This window comes from Zingiber officinale, chromosome 1A (genome assembly GCF_018446385.1).
Source record: "Zingiber officinale cultivar Zhangliang chromosome 1A, Zo_v1.1, whole genome shotgun sequence".
NCBI classification, from domain to species: domain Eukaryota; kingdom Viridiplantae; phylum Streptophyta; class Magnoliopsida; order Zingiberales; family Zingiberaceae; genus Zingiber; species Zingiber officinale.
In genome coordinates, this window is record NC_055987.1 from 71,465,719 (window position 1) to 71,481,892 (window position 16,174).

A 16,174-nucleotide genomic window follows, 5' to 3' on the forward strand; every position below is an offset into this window, starting at 1 on the left:
GACCTAAGAATTTCCCACTGTGCTTTGTAACAATTAAGAGTATTCAAGTTATTAGAGTATTTTGAGTCATGTAATGGAGTTTAATCCCACATTAGGTACTTTAGGTTTATATATTAACTCTAATGCACATGAGGTGCATATAATATCACAGTTATACCATGCACCAGCAGGCAAATATGTTATGAAAGATCAACAACACAAGTGCACAAGGATATATACGGAGTAACATTCCCAAATTTGGGAGAGAAAAAAAAAACAGTAATTAGGAGGAGCGCAAGACCTGTTTCTTGTTGTGCTCGTCGACGGCAAAGCAAGCGAGCTCCTGGATCTCGGTGTTGTTCTCTCTTCCTTCGGATTCCCTCACGTTGCCAACCAACCGTGCCATGGTGGTCATGGGCGTCCTCTCGCTGTTCGGGTCTCGTCAGCCCCTACCTTAGCCGGGAAGAGCGAAGAGAGGAAGGAGGAAGAGAGGATCGGATGAGGAGGCAGAACAGAACGATTTATGCTGTGATTTTCTTAGGACCGAAACAGGTGGTTTTGATCCTGCTCGGGAGAGGAAGGGGCGTCGATCTAGGAAGGGGAAGAGGGAGATGAGGTTGAGAGAGATGGTCGGAGGTTTAGGTTTAGGTTTAGGCTGAGAGAAGGGGCACGATATTGGTTTAGGTTTGGAGAGAACTTTGTGAAGTGTTGTAAATTTTGGCTGGTGGAAAAATTAAATTATTTTTTTTGGTTCATTAACACCGGGTTTTAAACATTGCTATTAAAATCGGTGTCTATTAACAAAAAAAAGACGCTCATAGACATCAGCTAAAAAACCGATGTCTATGAGCGAAAATCTGCGCTCATAGACACCGGTTTTTGGAAAAACCGGTGTACAATATTCAAAGACATCGATTTTTGCTTAAAACCGTTGTTGTTCCACCGATGTCTATGAGGGTTTTTCTTGTAGTGGAACTTAAAACCAACGCACAAGTTTGAATGCATCATTTGCAAACCAGTAATGGAGATCATGGAATTTATTTAAATAATTCCTCTCCCACTTAGTTATTTAAAATCGAGGAATTTTAATCATGCACGCACATCACAACACACATCACATCACATAAAATAGCATATAAAGGAAATAAATATGAAAATAAAATTTTCAACTATTATGGCCTCATCCGACGCTATCCTCCAATATGCTGCCAATGGATCAAGCCCTCGCGTATGTCGCCAATGGATCAAGTTGTCACGTCTATCTCGCTTCCTTCTTCGCTGCACCTCTGGTCCTCAAATAGCACCACGTCTCCCAAGGATACGACCTGCGACAAAAATAAGATTTTATATTTATCAATCATATATTCCACAAGGGAATGTACATGTAATCTAGATCGAACAGAATGTAAAACAACAACAATAATAATACGACAACCGACCATATTTAATTATTACAATCATGCACACACAACAACCTCGATATGTCTAAGGGTTCAAATCACACACAAGCATACAAAAGCCATAATAGTTGGATCTAGGATGCCTGCAACTACATAGTTAATCTATCTAGCACATCCTACTATTATCGTTGGGTGCTACTTGGAATATTGTTCTGTTTCCCCTATACAAAAAAAATTTGTATAAGCACAGAACTTTTCCTAGCAATCCATGTGCTCTTCAGAAGTTAAACTTGGATTGGAAATGAAACTTAACATTTTTACTCCAAGTTCTGTAACGACCGCCTGACTGAAACCCTAACTTAGAGCACGAACGTTACTTTTTTTTTGTATACCTTCTAAGGGCATTGTTATTTGCACTTCGCTCGATTCAGAAATCTAATCTGAACTTGTTTCGACTATTAAGCTATGGTTTTGAGTGAAGCAGAGCTGAGAGGAACTCTATAGTTTAGGCACGATCGTGTGTGCCACACGTCCATGTAAGGCCTTCCCTGCTGGAGCAGGGCATGATCGTGTGGCTTCCACACGGCTGTGTCACCTGGGTAGTGAGGAAGAGGGGCACGACCATGTGGCTCACACGGTCGTGTCACCTCGGCTATGATGAAGGGGTGGTGCACGGCCGTGTGAAACCACACGACCGTGTCATCTTACCCGAGAAGAAGAGGTGCACAATCGTGAGCTTCACACGACCGTGTCACCTTGACCGAGGCCAAGAGGAATGCACGACCGTGTAAAGCCACAAGGCCGTGTCACTCCGGCCGACAGGAAGAGGTGCACAACCATGTGAAACCACACGGCCGTAGAACCCTGGCCGAGAGGGAGCAGGTGATGGCCATGTGAACCCACACGGCCGTGTCACGGGACGTGCAGGGGGTCACAAACAACACTATAAAGGAGGTTGGTTCTCCCCTTGGTACTCCCTCTTGGCTTACCGTTCTCTCCCATTTCTTTAGAAAGAGTCTTTAACATGCTAATTACCACCAAACTGTCAATTTCATCATACACAATTCTTAATAGTATTTTTATACTAAGCGGGATAAGAAAATAGGTCCATCAGTACCAAAATCTAACATATTCCATGCACTAGCAAGTTTCAAGATCACTTCCCACTGTTCCATCACACACACTAGTAAACATTGCTCCTGCTGCCCCTCCTTACTCGAGCTTTCCTTTACCTTTATCTGCAGTATAAGGAAAAGTAATCTATAAGCAAATGCTTAGTAAGTACCATTTACTCACAAAATAATGCATTCAAAGAGTACATGTTTTTCAAACTGCTTGCGGAAACCCAAAACATGCACTTAACAATCATTTATGCTAAAATACATAACTCAGAAATATGTATATGGCATGCATTTTAAAATCAGTTTATCATACAAAATATCCATTTAAAATCATGCAATGAAAAACATAAAATTTGCTATGCTATAGAGATCAAACCCTGCACTCTCTAACTCTAGTTCTCAACTTAATAATGTTTTCACTTTAACAAATCAATGAGCTTTGAAAACTTTATCTTACATACTAGTGAAAATAATAATCACTTGCTTTGGGCCCGGCATTGTACCACTTTGCACGCATCCTTAATAAAGTCCGAGATAGCTAATCCCAAACTTATTAAGGTACTACTAGGCGATCTAGGGGCTTAGAGGCGATCTAGGAGGCCACCCGTGGACCTTGTGTCCAGTACATGCCATCTTAAAGTGAAATACTTTCTTTTTAATACTTCTTTCTTATACTTGCACTAACTTGTCATTTCAACAAACACCTTGTGTGCACTTAATCCCTCACACTTATAGGGAAGCAGCTTGGGGCACTTGATTATGCTTCTTAGTCCCAAAACTTAATGGGAAGCAAATCAAATACTGTAAACATGCTCTTAATCCCAAACTTTAGAGGGTATCTTACAATCATAACATCTATCTCCTTTAACATACATAAAATATATCATGGCATGAATCTTCTTTTAACTTACATAGATACATACTACAACATGCATCGACGAAGCAACTTATACCGCAGGTGAGAAGTACTTACATCCTTTCGCTAAATCTTACTAGTATAAGATGTAGGGAAGACAATCTTCTCTTGCCCTCCCTAATTTCCAAGACATTTCCTGCGCGTTCTACTTCCTTGGGAGAGACCCTCCCCTTAGATTCTTCCCTTGAAAAGCTTAAAGACTTGAAGCCCTAGGTTTCTTGGCCGAAACTTGAAAGGAGGAATGAGAGATTTCAACTAGAGAGGAGAAGAGGAAGATGAAAAGCTAGGTTTTCATCTCTTCTTTTCCCTTTTATACTAGGTGGAAGTTGAAACATCTTTTAACACAAAATCTATTTATAATCAATTGTTTCCTATTCCTAATGTGATGTTTTACCACCACCCTAATGGCAACTTCAACTAATCTTAAATAAAAGGTCTTGGGTTCAATTCTAGCCCAAGGTTATTTATAAATCTATTTTTATTTCTTTTATTGTCTCCTATTTATTTTTGCTCTTTTGACATAGAGGAAATTTATGACATTACATTCAATATGGAAATGGGGGGTTTAGATTTTGATTCTAAACCTAACAAATGAAAGGTAAATCAAGAAGGAATATAATCTAATGCTGGAATGAAATCTAACTAAGTGCAAATAATTAATCCACAATGCATTGTCACACTACGCTATGGATTAACCATCAACACAATTAAACTAAGGAAGGAAATAGCAAAGCATTAAATGAAACATAATTTAATAAATGAAAGACAAGGCAAGTAATAAAGTTAAATTTAACCTAACTACAATTGCAGAAAATAAATGGCAACATGAAGTAAAGTAATCATTTAACAAACCCTAAAGCATGAAACAAAACCTAAACTAATATATCCTAATTGCATTCAAACAAAACTAGAACTTAACCAAATTGAACGAACAAGACAAAGCAAGAATTAACCAAACTAAAATGCATCAAAATAAACCTAACTATTGCTTGAAACAATTCATTGAACACATTGTAGGCATGAAGCTAATTAAGCATAATAAGTGCAATTCAAACATGGGAAATCATATTCAATACAAGCATTCAATAAGAAACTTCAACACAAGTAATTTGACACAATTAACAAACAATAACATGAATAAAACTAAAATAATCCAACCATAATTCACATATCAACCTCCAATACCAATTACTACCCTCTCCATCATACAAGGGCCCAACTTCGGAATCCCCAAAACCAATGGATAGGAGGAGCTCACTGTCGGATTGCTGCAAACTTTGACAATGGTGAGGATGATATGAATCTTCCACCGAAGAACCCCCTCGGATGAAAGTTGACTAGAAGATGATGGACTGCCGATTGCTCGCCCCCAGTGCTCTACCACCTGAACCCCAGTAGGAAGAACTGAAGAAAGAACGCTGGGAGGTGAAGGATCTTGCCGGAGAACCCCTCCGGCGAGATGGAGTTGGTCGGAAATCGCTGCCGTTGTTTGCTGCCTCTGCCACTTGTGCTTCTGCCGTCACCACTTGGAATCAGAAAGATGTTGAGGAGTGGACTGGGCTGGCCGGCCGACGGCAGTAAAGGTAAGGGAAGAGCCGTTGGCCGGTGAGGAAAAGAAGAAGGAAGAAGAGGACAGTGCGGGAGGCGCGAGCCCTAGCTGCTCGAGAAGAAAATCGCGAAGAAGAGAAGTTCTCCTTTGTTCATTCGCTTGAAAGGAGTAAAAGGAAAGGTTTTTTTTCTCCTCCTTTAATCTGAGCCATCCGATTTGCTGATGACTTGATCCTGACCATTTGATTAAAGTGATGAAGGGGATCTAGATTTGAGCCATTCATCTTAAGATTAAATTGAGGTTGATTTACTCTTTAGATTTGATGGTCCGCATAACTTCAAATCTGGATGGAAGGCTGGATGGCTTAGATCTGAATGAAGGAACAAGATCTCTCCAAATCTGGATCAACAGTTCATATTAATTCAGCTTGATCTCCTCCGTTTGACCTCCAAATCAAGCCAAATTTTATCCGGCTCGACCCTAATCCATGGCTCTTTGAATTTCCTACAAAATCACATAAAAACATGAGATTAAATTCCACAGTTTGTAGGAAATTTATAATTAAGTCTAAAATGAATGTTACTCATAAAACATAATATAAACATAAAATTAAGTATGCGAGAAGGTAAAAATTCCAAGAATAAGAGACAAAATAATGCACAAAAATGCTAGTTATCAACTCCCCCACATTTATTCTTGCTCGTCTCGAGCAAATAAAATAAAACAAGAAAACAACTAAAGATGTATTCCCTAACAATTCTCAATCATACATAGAAAATAGTGAAAGATGGTTACTTAAGATTGTCCAATTCAAATGACCCAAGAAATCATGAATTCAATTCATACATTAATTAACAAACATGATAACTTCAATCCATAATAGATAAACTGAAAATGATAATGAAATAACTTCACAAGGTAAGTAATGGTGGCTTTCCTCTTATATAAATGTAATAGTGGAGCTCACTCAAGCTACTCAAGAATTCATGCACTACCATATGCTTGCTTTGCTTCTAATCTCCACCACTATATACATAAGAGTGCACAATAAAATAATAAAGACATTATTTGAAATGTAAGGGAAACATGAATCAAGCAAATGATAGTGTAAGAAAAGAAGAGAAGAAGATAAAACAAAGTAATGTGGAAGACATGTACATAATGAAATTTTACATAGATGAGTACAAGTAAATAATGCCCAAAAAGATATTCCATCAAAACTTCTAAGCTAGCTCTCCACAACTCAATAAAAATGTGAACAAACTCTATTATAGCTTTTACAATAAACTGCACTAACGGTCTAACTCAAGTTTTGATGAATGACAAAGTAGGTTAAGTTAGTTTCATATTGATCTAACACTTTGACGAAGTGTGCAGGAGAAGTCCAACTAGGTCAATGGGTCGATCTGATAGCTGGCACAAAGCCTAGACTGGTCGACGGGCTGATCGGATGTAACGACCCACCTTCTACTAACTAGGCTGTAAGGCCGGACCGTCACATTATGTTGTGCTAAGCTATATCCATGACCATCACTAAATCTAGATGCGGAAGCTGTACTAATTAAAACTTTGCTAAGATCTTATCATTTCTTTACTCTATATGTGCTAAGGGATGTAATCTAAACTATTCATGACATATTTTACATCCCCCATGGTCAAGGAACTGAACTAAGGGTCTTCCGGCTATTGTCAGGCCTCCCAATCGATCCATGGATCGATTGAAATGGTCTAATCGATCTAGTGATCGACCCAGCATGCTACTGTATGCGGAACTTAGGTTGGATCGATCCAGTGATCGATCTAGCACGCTACTGTGCTCGGGGCAATATTCTGGATCGATCAGCTGATCGATCCAGACTGGCCAATCGATCCAGTGATCGATCCCAGGGCTTTCTGTTCGCGACAGAAGGCATCCGGATCGATCGGCTGATCGATCTAGGAGCTTACTGTTCGCGGTACGAACTTCTCAATCGATCGGCCGATCGATTGAGAAGCCTCCAATCGATCGACCGATCGATTGGGGTTTCTGATTTCGTACCAGAAGTCTGATTTCAGTACTGTTTCGTGCCTCAATCACACATACAAGTTCTAAAACAATTGGGAAACATTCTAACAACACATAACTGACATTCTAAGTAGGAACACTAACAATCTAAACAGGTCTTTCATGATTCGTAGCATTAAAATAACTGAAATGAGGAAAGTAACAACTTAATAAAATGCTAAGGTTTCAGATTTATTTCTAATTTCCCCAAGGTCTTTATTCCAGGTTCCATCCACACACATCTTCATCATTGCATTGACCTCCAGCCTCCGCTAGTCCATTTTTCCTTTACCTTTATCTGCAGTATAAGGAAAATAGTATCTGTAAGCTTGAGAGCTTAGTAAGAAATCATCTACCTCACTAAAACATGCATACAATGCAATTTATGTTTTAAAACATGATATTTGAAATACGTACTGAAAATGCTAAGCATGGCATGGCATACAACACATAGGACTAAGAAACTGATCATGACAATAAGAGCTAATCATAAACTATTATGTTGTATCAACAGAAACTAAACTGATACAAAAGCTGAATTAAGCTAATACCAATCTGATGTTAAAGTTGTACTGAACTCACATAACTATTTTGTGATGTTTGAAAACTATATTCATAGGTAGATCAAAATAATAATCATGCTGCTGTTTGGGCCCGGCAACTGTACTTGCTATGCGCGCATCCCTAAATAGACCTGGGTTTGCAAGTCCCGAATTTAGTAGGGTTACTAGGTTATTTGAACCTAGGGACGACTGTGGGAGCCCAACCCAATGGATATCTAATCCAGTACAGTGCCACTGAGAAAGTAAAATACTGAACATAGCTAATTATTGCTTGTCTTGCTCTTTCTAGGTTATCTGAACCTAGAGCTAGGTTGTCTGAACCTAGAGGCGACTGTGGGAGCCCACCCATTTGACATCTAGTCCCATAAGAGCTGTAGCAAGACTAAATAAACTGTAAAAATGCTTCTATTGCATTTATCTAAGCTAATAAAATGCCTAAGTTGCATTTTAACTGTGCTAATAATTTAATCGAACACTTGATATGCGCTAGTTCGCATCCTTTGTGCCGAAAGTCTACATACTACTAAACTGAAGCATAAAATTCATACGGAAGCTACTTATACTGCAGGTTAGGGGTTTCTTACCTCCTGTTCGGATTTTCTTACAAATCTAATCGCTAGGTTTTCCGGAGGAGAGATCTCTTCGACGATCTTGCGTCTATGCGTTCCTCTCGCAGAGGGGAGCGTCCTCGTGTTGGAGTCATCGCCGGAAGGTGCTCCGGGTAGCCTAGGGGTGGAACCCTAGCCTTTGCTTGGTGCGCCGAGAGAAGGAGGAGGGGAAGTGGGCGGCGGTGAGGGTTTGAGGGAGGGGAGAGTTACGTTAAAAAAAATAACTCTTCACTTATTAATTCCCTATTTATATTAAGTGGTTAATTCACCCAACTCAAATATAAATACAATTGTTTCCCTTTCCTTTCAGCACGGCCCTGCTGGGTTCACTTGGTTTACTAAAGCTATCTATAAGTCATAGGGTTCGCTAGGTCTCGGGTTCAATTCCCGCGTAGGATGCTTTCGTTTTCTATTTATTTTTGCTACTTCCGCTATTCTAAAAATTCTGTAAAAATATCTTTAAATTCCAAAAAAATACTAGGATATTTCTAATAATTATTTTGAGAATTTTCGGGCGTTACAATCCCCCATACCTTATAAAAAGTTCGTCCTCGAACTTAGAATAACTCTGGGTACTTCTGTCTCATGTTGGCTTCTGTCTCTCATGTTGCCTCTTCTGCTGTGTGATTTTGCCAAATGACTTTTACTAATGGTACCTCCTTGTTCTGCAATTTCTTAACTGCTCGATCTACTATCTGAGTAGGCCGACTATCATAGCTGAGGTCTTCACGGACTTGTACCAACTGGGGCTCAATCACCTGGGTGGCATCTGGGATATGCTTCTTCAGCATAGAGACATGAAATACATTATGAACAGCTGACATTTCTTGGGGTAGCTCTAACTCATATGCTACCTTGCCAACTCTTCTGCTGATAAGGTATGGTCCCACATATCAGGGACTTAGTTTGCCCTTTTTCCCAAAACGCATTACTCCCTTCATGGGAGCCACTCTGAAGAATACTGTATCCCCAACTGAAAACTCTAAAGGTCTGCGTCGTGTATCAGTATAGCTTTTCTGGCGGCTCTGAGCTGTCTCTATCCTCTGGCGGATCTGCTGTATAGCTGCTGTGGTGTCTGCTACTAGATCTGTCTGAAGTTCTAGTTCTTTCTGTTCACCACTCTCATACCAGTAGATTGGAGATCTACACCTCCGCCCATAGAGAGCCTCGTAAGGTGCCATGCCGATGGTGGCCTGATAGCTGTTGTTGTATGCAAATTCTGCTAAACTCAGATATTTGCACCAACTTCCTTTGAAGTCTAGGGCACATGCTCGGAGCATATCTTCAAGTACCTAGTTTACTCGCTCCGTCTAACCATCTGTCTGAGGATGGAAAACTGTGCTGAACTTTAACTTAGTGCCCAAAGCTGACTGTACACACTCCCTGAAGTGGGATGTGAACCTACTGTCTCTGTCTGAAATAATGGTCCGTGGGACTCCATGTAGTCTGACGATCTCCTTGAGATATAACTGAGCTAACTGCTCCATGGAATAGGATATTCTGATAGCTAAGAAGTGGGCTGATTTAGTTAACTTGTCAACTATTACCCAGATGGTATCAAAACCATTCGTGATTCTGGGTAATCCCACTATGAAATCCATAGAAATGTCTTCTCACTTCCATTCTGGGATCTGGATAGGTTGCAGAACTCCTCCTGGTCTCTGGTGTTCTGCCTTGACTCTCTGGCAAGTCAGACAGGAGCTAACGTATCTAGCGATGTCTCTTTTCATCCCAGGCCACCAAAAACGTTTCTTTAAGTCCTGGTACATTTTCGTGGAGCCAGGATGCATCGCATAAGGAGTCTTGTGAGCCTCATCTAAAATCTTCCTCTTTAGTTCCTCCTGATCTGGAACACAAAGTCTGTCACCAAAGTACAATACCCCACTATTGGTCAATCTAAACTCTCCACTTTCTGATTCTGCTAACCCTTGCTTGATTTTCTGAATTTCAGGATCCTGTTCCTGAGCTGTCTGGATGTCACCAAGCAGGGTAGATGCTAAGGTCATAGTAGAGAGTTGTCCCACTATGAGTTCGAGACCGAAATCTGTGATCTCCTTCTGTAGGGGCGGTGACATGGCTGCTAGGGATAGTAAGGTAGCAGTGGACTTTCTGCTAAGTGCATCTGCTACCTTATTAGCTTTTCCTGGGTGGTAGAGGATGTCTATGTCATAATCCTTGACTAGCTCAAGCCATCTACGCTGTCGCATATTCAGATCCTTCTGAGTGAAAAAGTACTTCAGACTCTGGTGATCTGTATACACTCTGCACCGAGCTCCATACAAGTAATGTCTCCAAATTTTGAGAGCGAACACGACTGCTGCAAGCTCAAGATCATGAGTAGGATAGTTCCTCTCATAGTCTTTGAGTTGTCTGGAGGCATAGGCGATCACCTTGCCATTTTGCATCAGCACTGCTCCTAGTCCCAATTTAGAGGCATCACTATAAATGTCAAAGCTGCCTGTGTCTTCTGGTAGAGTCAGAATAGGTGCACTGGTCAATCTCCTCTTTAGCTCGCTAAAGCTGTTCTCACAGTCCTCTGTCCACTGAAACCTTCTGTTCTTTCTGGTAAGAGCTGTCAGTGGGGAGGCTATCCTGGAGAAATCTTCTACGAACTTTCTGTAATAACCTGCTAATCCCAGAAAGCTTCTGATCTCACTAGCGTTCTTAGGTCTTTTCCAACTACTCACAACTTCTATCTTACTGGGGTCTACAATGATACCATCCTTTGAGATGATGTGATCCAGGAAGGACACCTGATCTAACCAAAATTCACATTTCGTGAACTTGGCGTACAGCTGGTTCTGCTGAAGGGTCTGCAATACTATTCTCAGGTGCTCGGCGTGTTCTTCCTGAGTTCCTGAATAGATAAGCATGTCATCGATGAATACGATAACAAACTTATCTAAGTATTATCTGAATACCCTGTTCATGAGGTCCATGAAAGTAGCTGGAGCATTTGTCACGCCAAAGGGCATGAGTACGAACTCGTAGTGTTTGTATCTAGTCCTGAATGTTGTCTTGGGTATATCCCCTTCTTTAACTTTCACCTAGTCATAACCTGATCTGAGGTCTATTTTCGAAAACACTGCCGCTCCCTTTAGCTGATCAAACAGGTCATCAATTCTGGGAAGAGGATACCTGTTCTTGATTGTGAGATTCAGTGCCCGGTAATCTATACACAGGCGCATGCTCCCATCCTTCTTCTTCACGAACAATACAGGCGCCCCCTATGGTGAGTGACTAGGACGTATGAAGCCTTTGTCAAGCAGCTCCTGTAGTTGTTCATGAAGTTCCTTCAGTTCTGCTGGAGCCATGCGGTAGGGTGCCTTGGAGATAGGATTTGTACCGGGAATAAGTTCTATCTCGAATTCAATCTCCCTGTCTGGTGCTAGGCCTAGTAACTCTTCAGGGAAGACTGCTGGGTAGTCACATACGACTCGGACCTCTGCTAGCTGTTGGTCCTTGTCCTGACTGGTACTAACTACATGTGCTAAAAATCCCGTACATCCTGAATCCATTAATCTCTGTGCTTTCATAGCTGAGAGAAACTTCTTGACTTTTCTCTTTGGTTCTCCGACGTATTCAAACTGCACTTCTGCTTCAGGTTGGAATACGACTTTCTGTTTACCGCACTCTATAGAGGCACCGTATCTGTAACACCCAAAAATTCTCGAACTTGCATTAGAATTATTCTAGGATTTTTCTGGAATTTTTAGATATTTTTTCGGAATTTTCCGAGTATCGGGAGTAGCAAAAATGAATAGAAAAGTAAAGTGGTTTAAGCGGGAATCGAACCCGGGATCTCTCGGGTCCGCTAAACCTTTAGTTAGCCTTAGTAACCGGTGAACCCAGCAGGGCCGTGCTGAAAGGAGAGGGAATCAATTATATTTATAATTGGTTTGGCCGAATTAATTACTTAGTATAAATAGGAAGGTTAAGTTGGGGTTGGTTTATTTTGAGAACTTGGTTCGGCAACATCCTTTTCCACCGAGACCCAACACCACCGCCGCCTCTCCCTTCTTCTCCTCTTCCTCACGCACGGCACACCAAGCCCCAAGGGCCAAGGGAACTTCTTCCGACGAGATCTTCGATACGAGAACGTTCCCCTTCGCGAGAAGAGCACGTAGACGCGAACGGATCGTCGAGAAGATCATCTCCACCGGAACTCTAGCGATTAGAATCGTAAGAAATTACGAATAGGAGGTAAGAAACCCCTCACCTGCAGTATAAGTAGCTCTCGTTTGATTGCATGCTTATAATTTAGTTATATGTAGATTTTTATCGATATCTAGAGTGTATTTAATTCTCTTCGCAGATTTAGGGGTTAGTTGAGTATCTCTGGATGGGCCGGACGCGTTTTCCCTCTTCAGATAGAGGTTCTAGACGTCGTCGGGTGCCTAGAGGTGGTCCCCCTATTAGAGAGGAGAGTTGGAGCACATAAGGTGTTCGATAAAATGTTTAGTGCAACATTAGACAGTTTTAACAGCATAGTTAAATGCATAGAAGCATTTAAACCAGCATATCAGTTTTATTTCAGTTTTATGGGACTAGATTTCCAATGGGTGGGCTCCCACGGTCGCCTCTAGGTTCAGACAACCTAGTATAGGTTCAGATAACCTAGATTCAGCTAATTAGTATTTCAGTATTTTACTTTCAACAGCGGCACTGTACTGGATTAGATATCCACTGGGTTGGACTCCCATAGTCGTCCCTAGGTTTAGCTAACCTAGTAAACCCTACTAGATTCGGAACTTGCAATCCCGGGTCTAGTTAGGGATGCACGCACAGCAAGTACAGTTGCCAGGGCCCTACAACAGCATGTTTAGTATTTTTATCTATTATACTTATAATAGTTTTCCAAATCAGTTTTAAAACATAATGGAATTCAGTATTAGCTCAGCTTCAGCTTAGCTCCCTTTTGTATCAGCTCAGCTTATTTCAGTTGTTAAATATGACAGCTTCATATACAGTTCTAGACATGTTATCATCAGTTTTGTTTTATGTTCAGCTTATGTTATGCCATGCTTTGTATGATACCATGCCATGCCATGCTTGCATATTCAGTATGTTTTTCAAAGAGCATGATTTAAAAGCATATTTACATCGTATGCATGATTTAGTAAGGTAGATGGTTTCTTACTAAGCTTTAAGCTTACAGATACTATTTTTCCTTATACTGCAGATAAAGGTAAAGGAAAGATGGATTAGCGGAGGCTGGAGGGCAATGCTACGAAGATGTGTGTGGGCAGGAACTTGGAGTAGAGATCTTAGGGAACCTTAGCAAGCTTTATTTCAAACATTAGAACTTTTCAGTGTTTCTTTTTATCATCTTGCACTTTAGTATGTTAATCGTTACGAATTAGTTAACCATGCACCTTATTATGCTTAGAACACCTCTTTTATGTTGTTAGAATGTTAGTTGTTGTCATTAGAGTGTTTTTTTTTGTCATTTTAGTACTTGTAATGTGATTGAGGCATGGAACAGTGCTGAAATCAGACATTTGGCACGAAATCAGTAACTCGAATCGATCAGCTGATCGATTCGAGGGTTTCCAATCGATCAGCTGATCGATTGGGCAATCTGTTCCGCGAACAGTAGGCCTCTGGATCGATCAGCCGATCGATCCAGCCATTTTCGTCGCGAACAGAGAGCTCTGGGATCGATCACTGGATCGATTGACCAGCCTGGATCGATCAACCGATCAATCCAAATTATCGTCCCGGGCACAGTAGCGTGCTGGATTGATCACTGGATCGATCCAACTTATGTCCCGCGTACAGTAGCCGGCTGGATCGATCACTGGATCGATCCGACTATTTCAATCGATCCGTGGATCGATTGGGAGGTCTGGTATCAGCGGGGAAGTGTCTAAGTTCAGTTCCTTGGTCATGGGGAAGGTAAAATATGTTATGAGTAGTTAGTTTACCTCCCTTAGCATGTATAGAACTAAGAAATGTCAGTATGTTAGTAAAATTTTAATTAGCACAGCTTCCGCATCTAGTTCTAGTGATGGTCAGGGAATAGTTTAGCACAGCATAACTGTAGCGATCGGCCTTACAGTTTAGTTAGTAGAAGGCGGGTCGTTACAGAGTGGTATCAGAGCAGTGTTCCATACTTCCTACACACACATCAGCATTGAACCTGCAGCTTCCAAGTAAGAATACCTCTACCTTATTTATGCTCCTTGTTTTGTTATTATAGTTCATGTTTATATACCTATTGCTTGTTAGTATGTAATAGTTTAAACATGATATCAGTAGTTATATAACTATGATTACATTAGTTATGTTATGTTCTCTATGTCTTTAGAAATGGCACGAGGACGCCCAGCTAGAAGGGCACTAGCTACTGAGCCCCAGCAAGAGGCAGGCAGTTCAATGCCTCCTCCAGACCTTACAGCATTAGTGGCTCTAGCTGAACAGCGACAGGAAATAGTCACCTTAAAGGCTAATCAGCAGAGTACCCCGGAACCGAATCTAACGACTCCGAAGTCTTAGAGGTTCCACCAGCCTAGCCTACTAGCACCAGCACCAGCACCAGCAGCTGAGCCAAGAAAGGAAGCCTATCCGATCCAGTGGCGAGAGTCAAGCCGGAGAACTTCTCAAGCACTAGTGAACCATGGGATGCACAAGCTTGGTTCAAAACACTGGAGAGCACGGAGCTTCTGGACTGGCCAGAACACGAGAAGGTGAAGTGTGCCTCCTTCTACCTGACGGGAGACGCACGCATGTGGTGGGAAAGAGAACGAAGCACCCAGTGAACCAGATGTCATGGGTTGACTTCGAGAAGGAGTTCTTCGAGGAATTCTTTCACGTACGGGTCACAAACCGCCACTACGACGAGTTCACTGAGTTTCGTCAGGGCAATCTTTCAGTTGAGGAAGCCGTGAAGAAATTCAACAGGTTGGCTCGTCTATGCCCAGAGCTAGTCGGCAGAGAGAAGGAACGAATCCGGTTGATGCTCAAGATGCTGAGGCCAGAGATAGCGATGAGCGTGGTGGTGGCATACATAGGCCACAAACCACGGAGGAGTTAGTGAGCGGTGACCACAGAGCATTACCAGAACAGCATAAAGCAGCAGAAGCAAGTCTCCTCAGAGTCCAAAGGCCAAGGAAACTCTCACACTCAAAAACAGCAAGGCCACAGCTCTAACTGGAAAGGGAACTCCAACAGCAAGCGCAAATCAGGGAGTGACCCAAAAGGAGGACCATCTAGCAAGCGACCTAGTTATCCAAAGTGTGCTACTTGTGGGAAATTCCACCCAGGGGTTTGTCGCAAGGGCACACGAGGATGCTTTGAATGTGGACAAGAAGGGCACATGGCCAAGCAGTGCCCGAACAAGACCGGTCTTCCTCAGCCACAGCAGATTCAGTATGCAGGCCAGCCAGCTCAGTTATATCATATGCAGGCCGCTCTAGAAGGTCCACTTATCAGCCAGGGCAGATTAGAAGCCCCTCCAGCTATGGCGAATGCGAGGATCTACTCACTCACCAGAGAGGACGTAGCCAATGCCTCGATAGTTGTTACAGGTCAGCTTGGCATTTTTCAGCAAGTAGCAACTGTATTATTTGATACTGGGGCAACCCATTCTTATATAGCTAGGGCGTTCGCCGTAAAGTCAGCAATAGCTCCAGAGGTACTCAGTGGTCAGTTTCTGACGACACTACCTTCGGGAGAAGTTATGGCGTCCACGCACTGGCTCAGGGCAGTGCCAGTCGTTATAGCAGACAGGGAACTCTTTTGTGATCTGATCCTGCTAGAAATGACTGACTACGACGTCATCCTTGGAATGGATTTCCTGATCAGATATGGTGCTTCCATAGAGTGCCGTAAACAGAAAGTCGTGTTCCAACCCGAAGCAGAAGCACAATTCGAGTACATCGGAGAACCAAAGAGAAAAGCCAGAAAATTTCTCTCAGCTATGAAGGCACAGAAGTTGATGAATTCAGGATGTACGGGGTACCTAGCACATGTAGTCAATACCAGCCAGGACA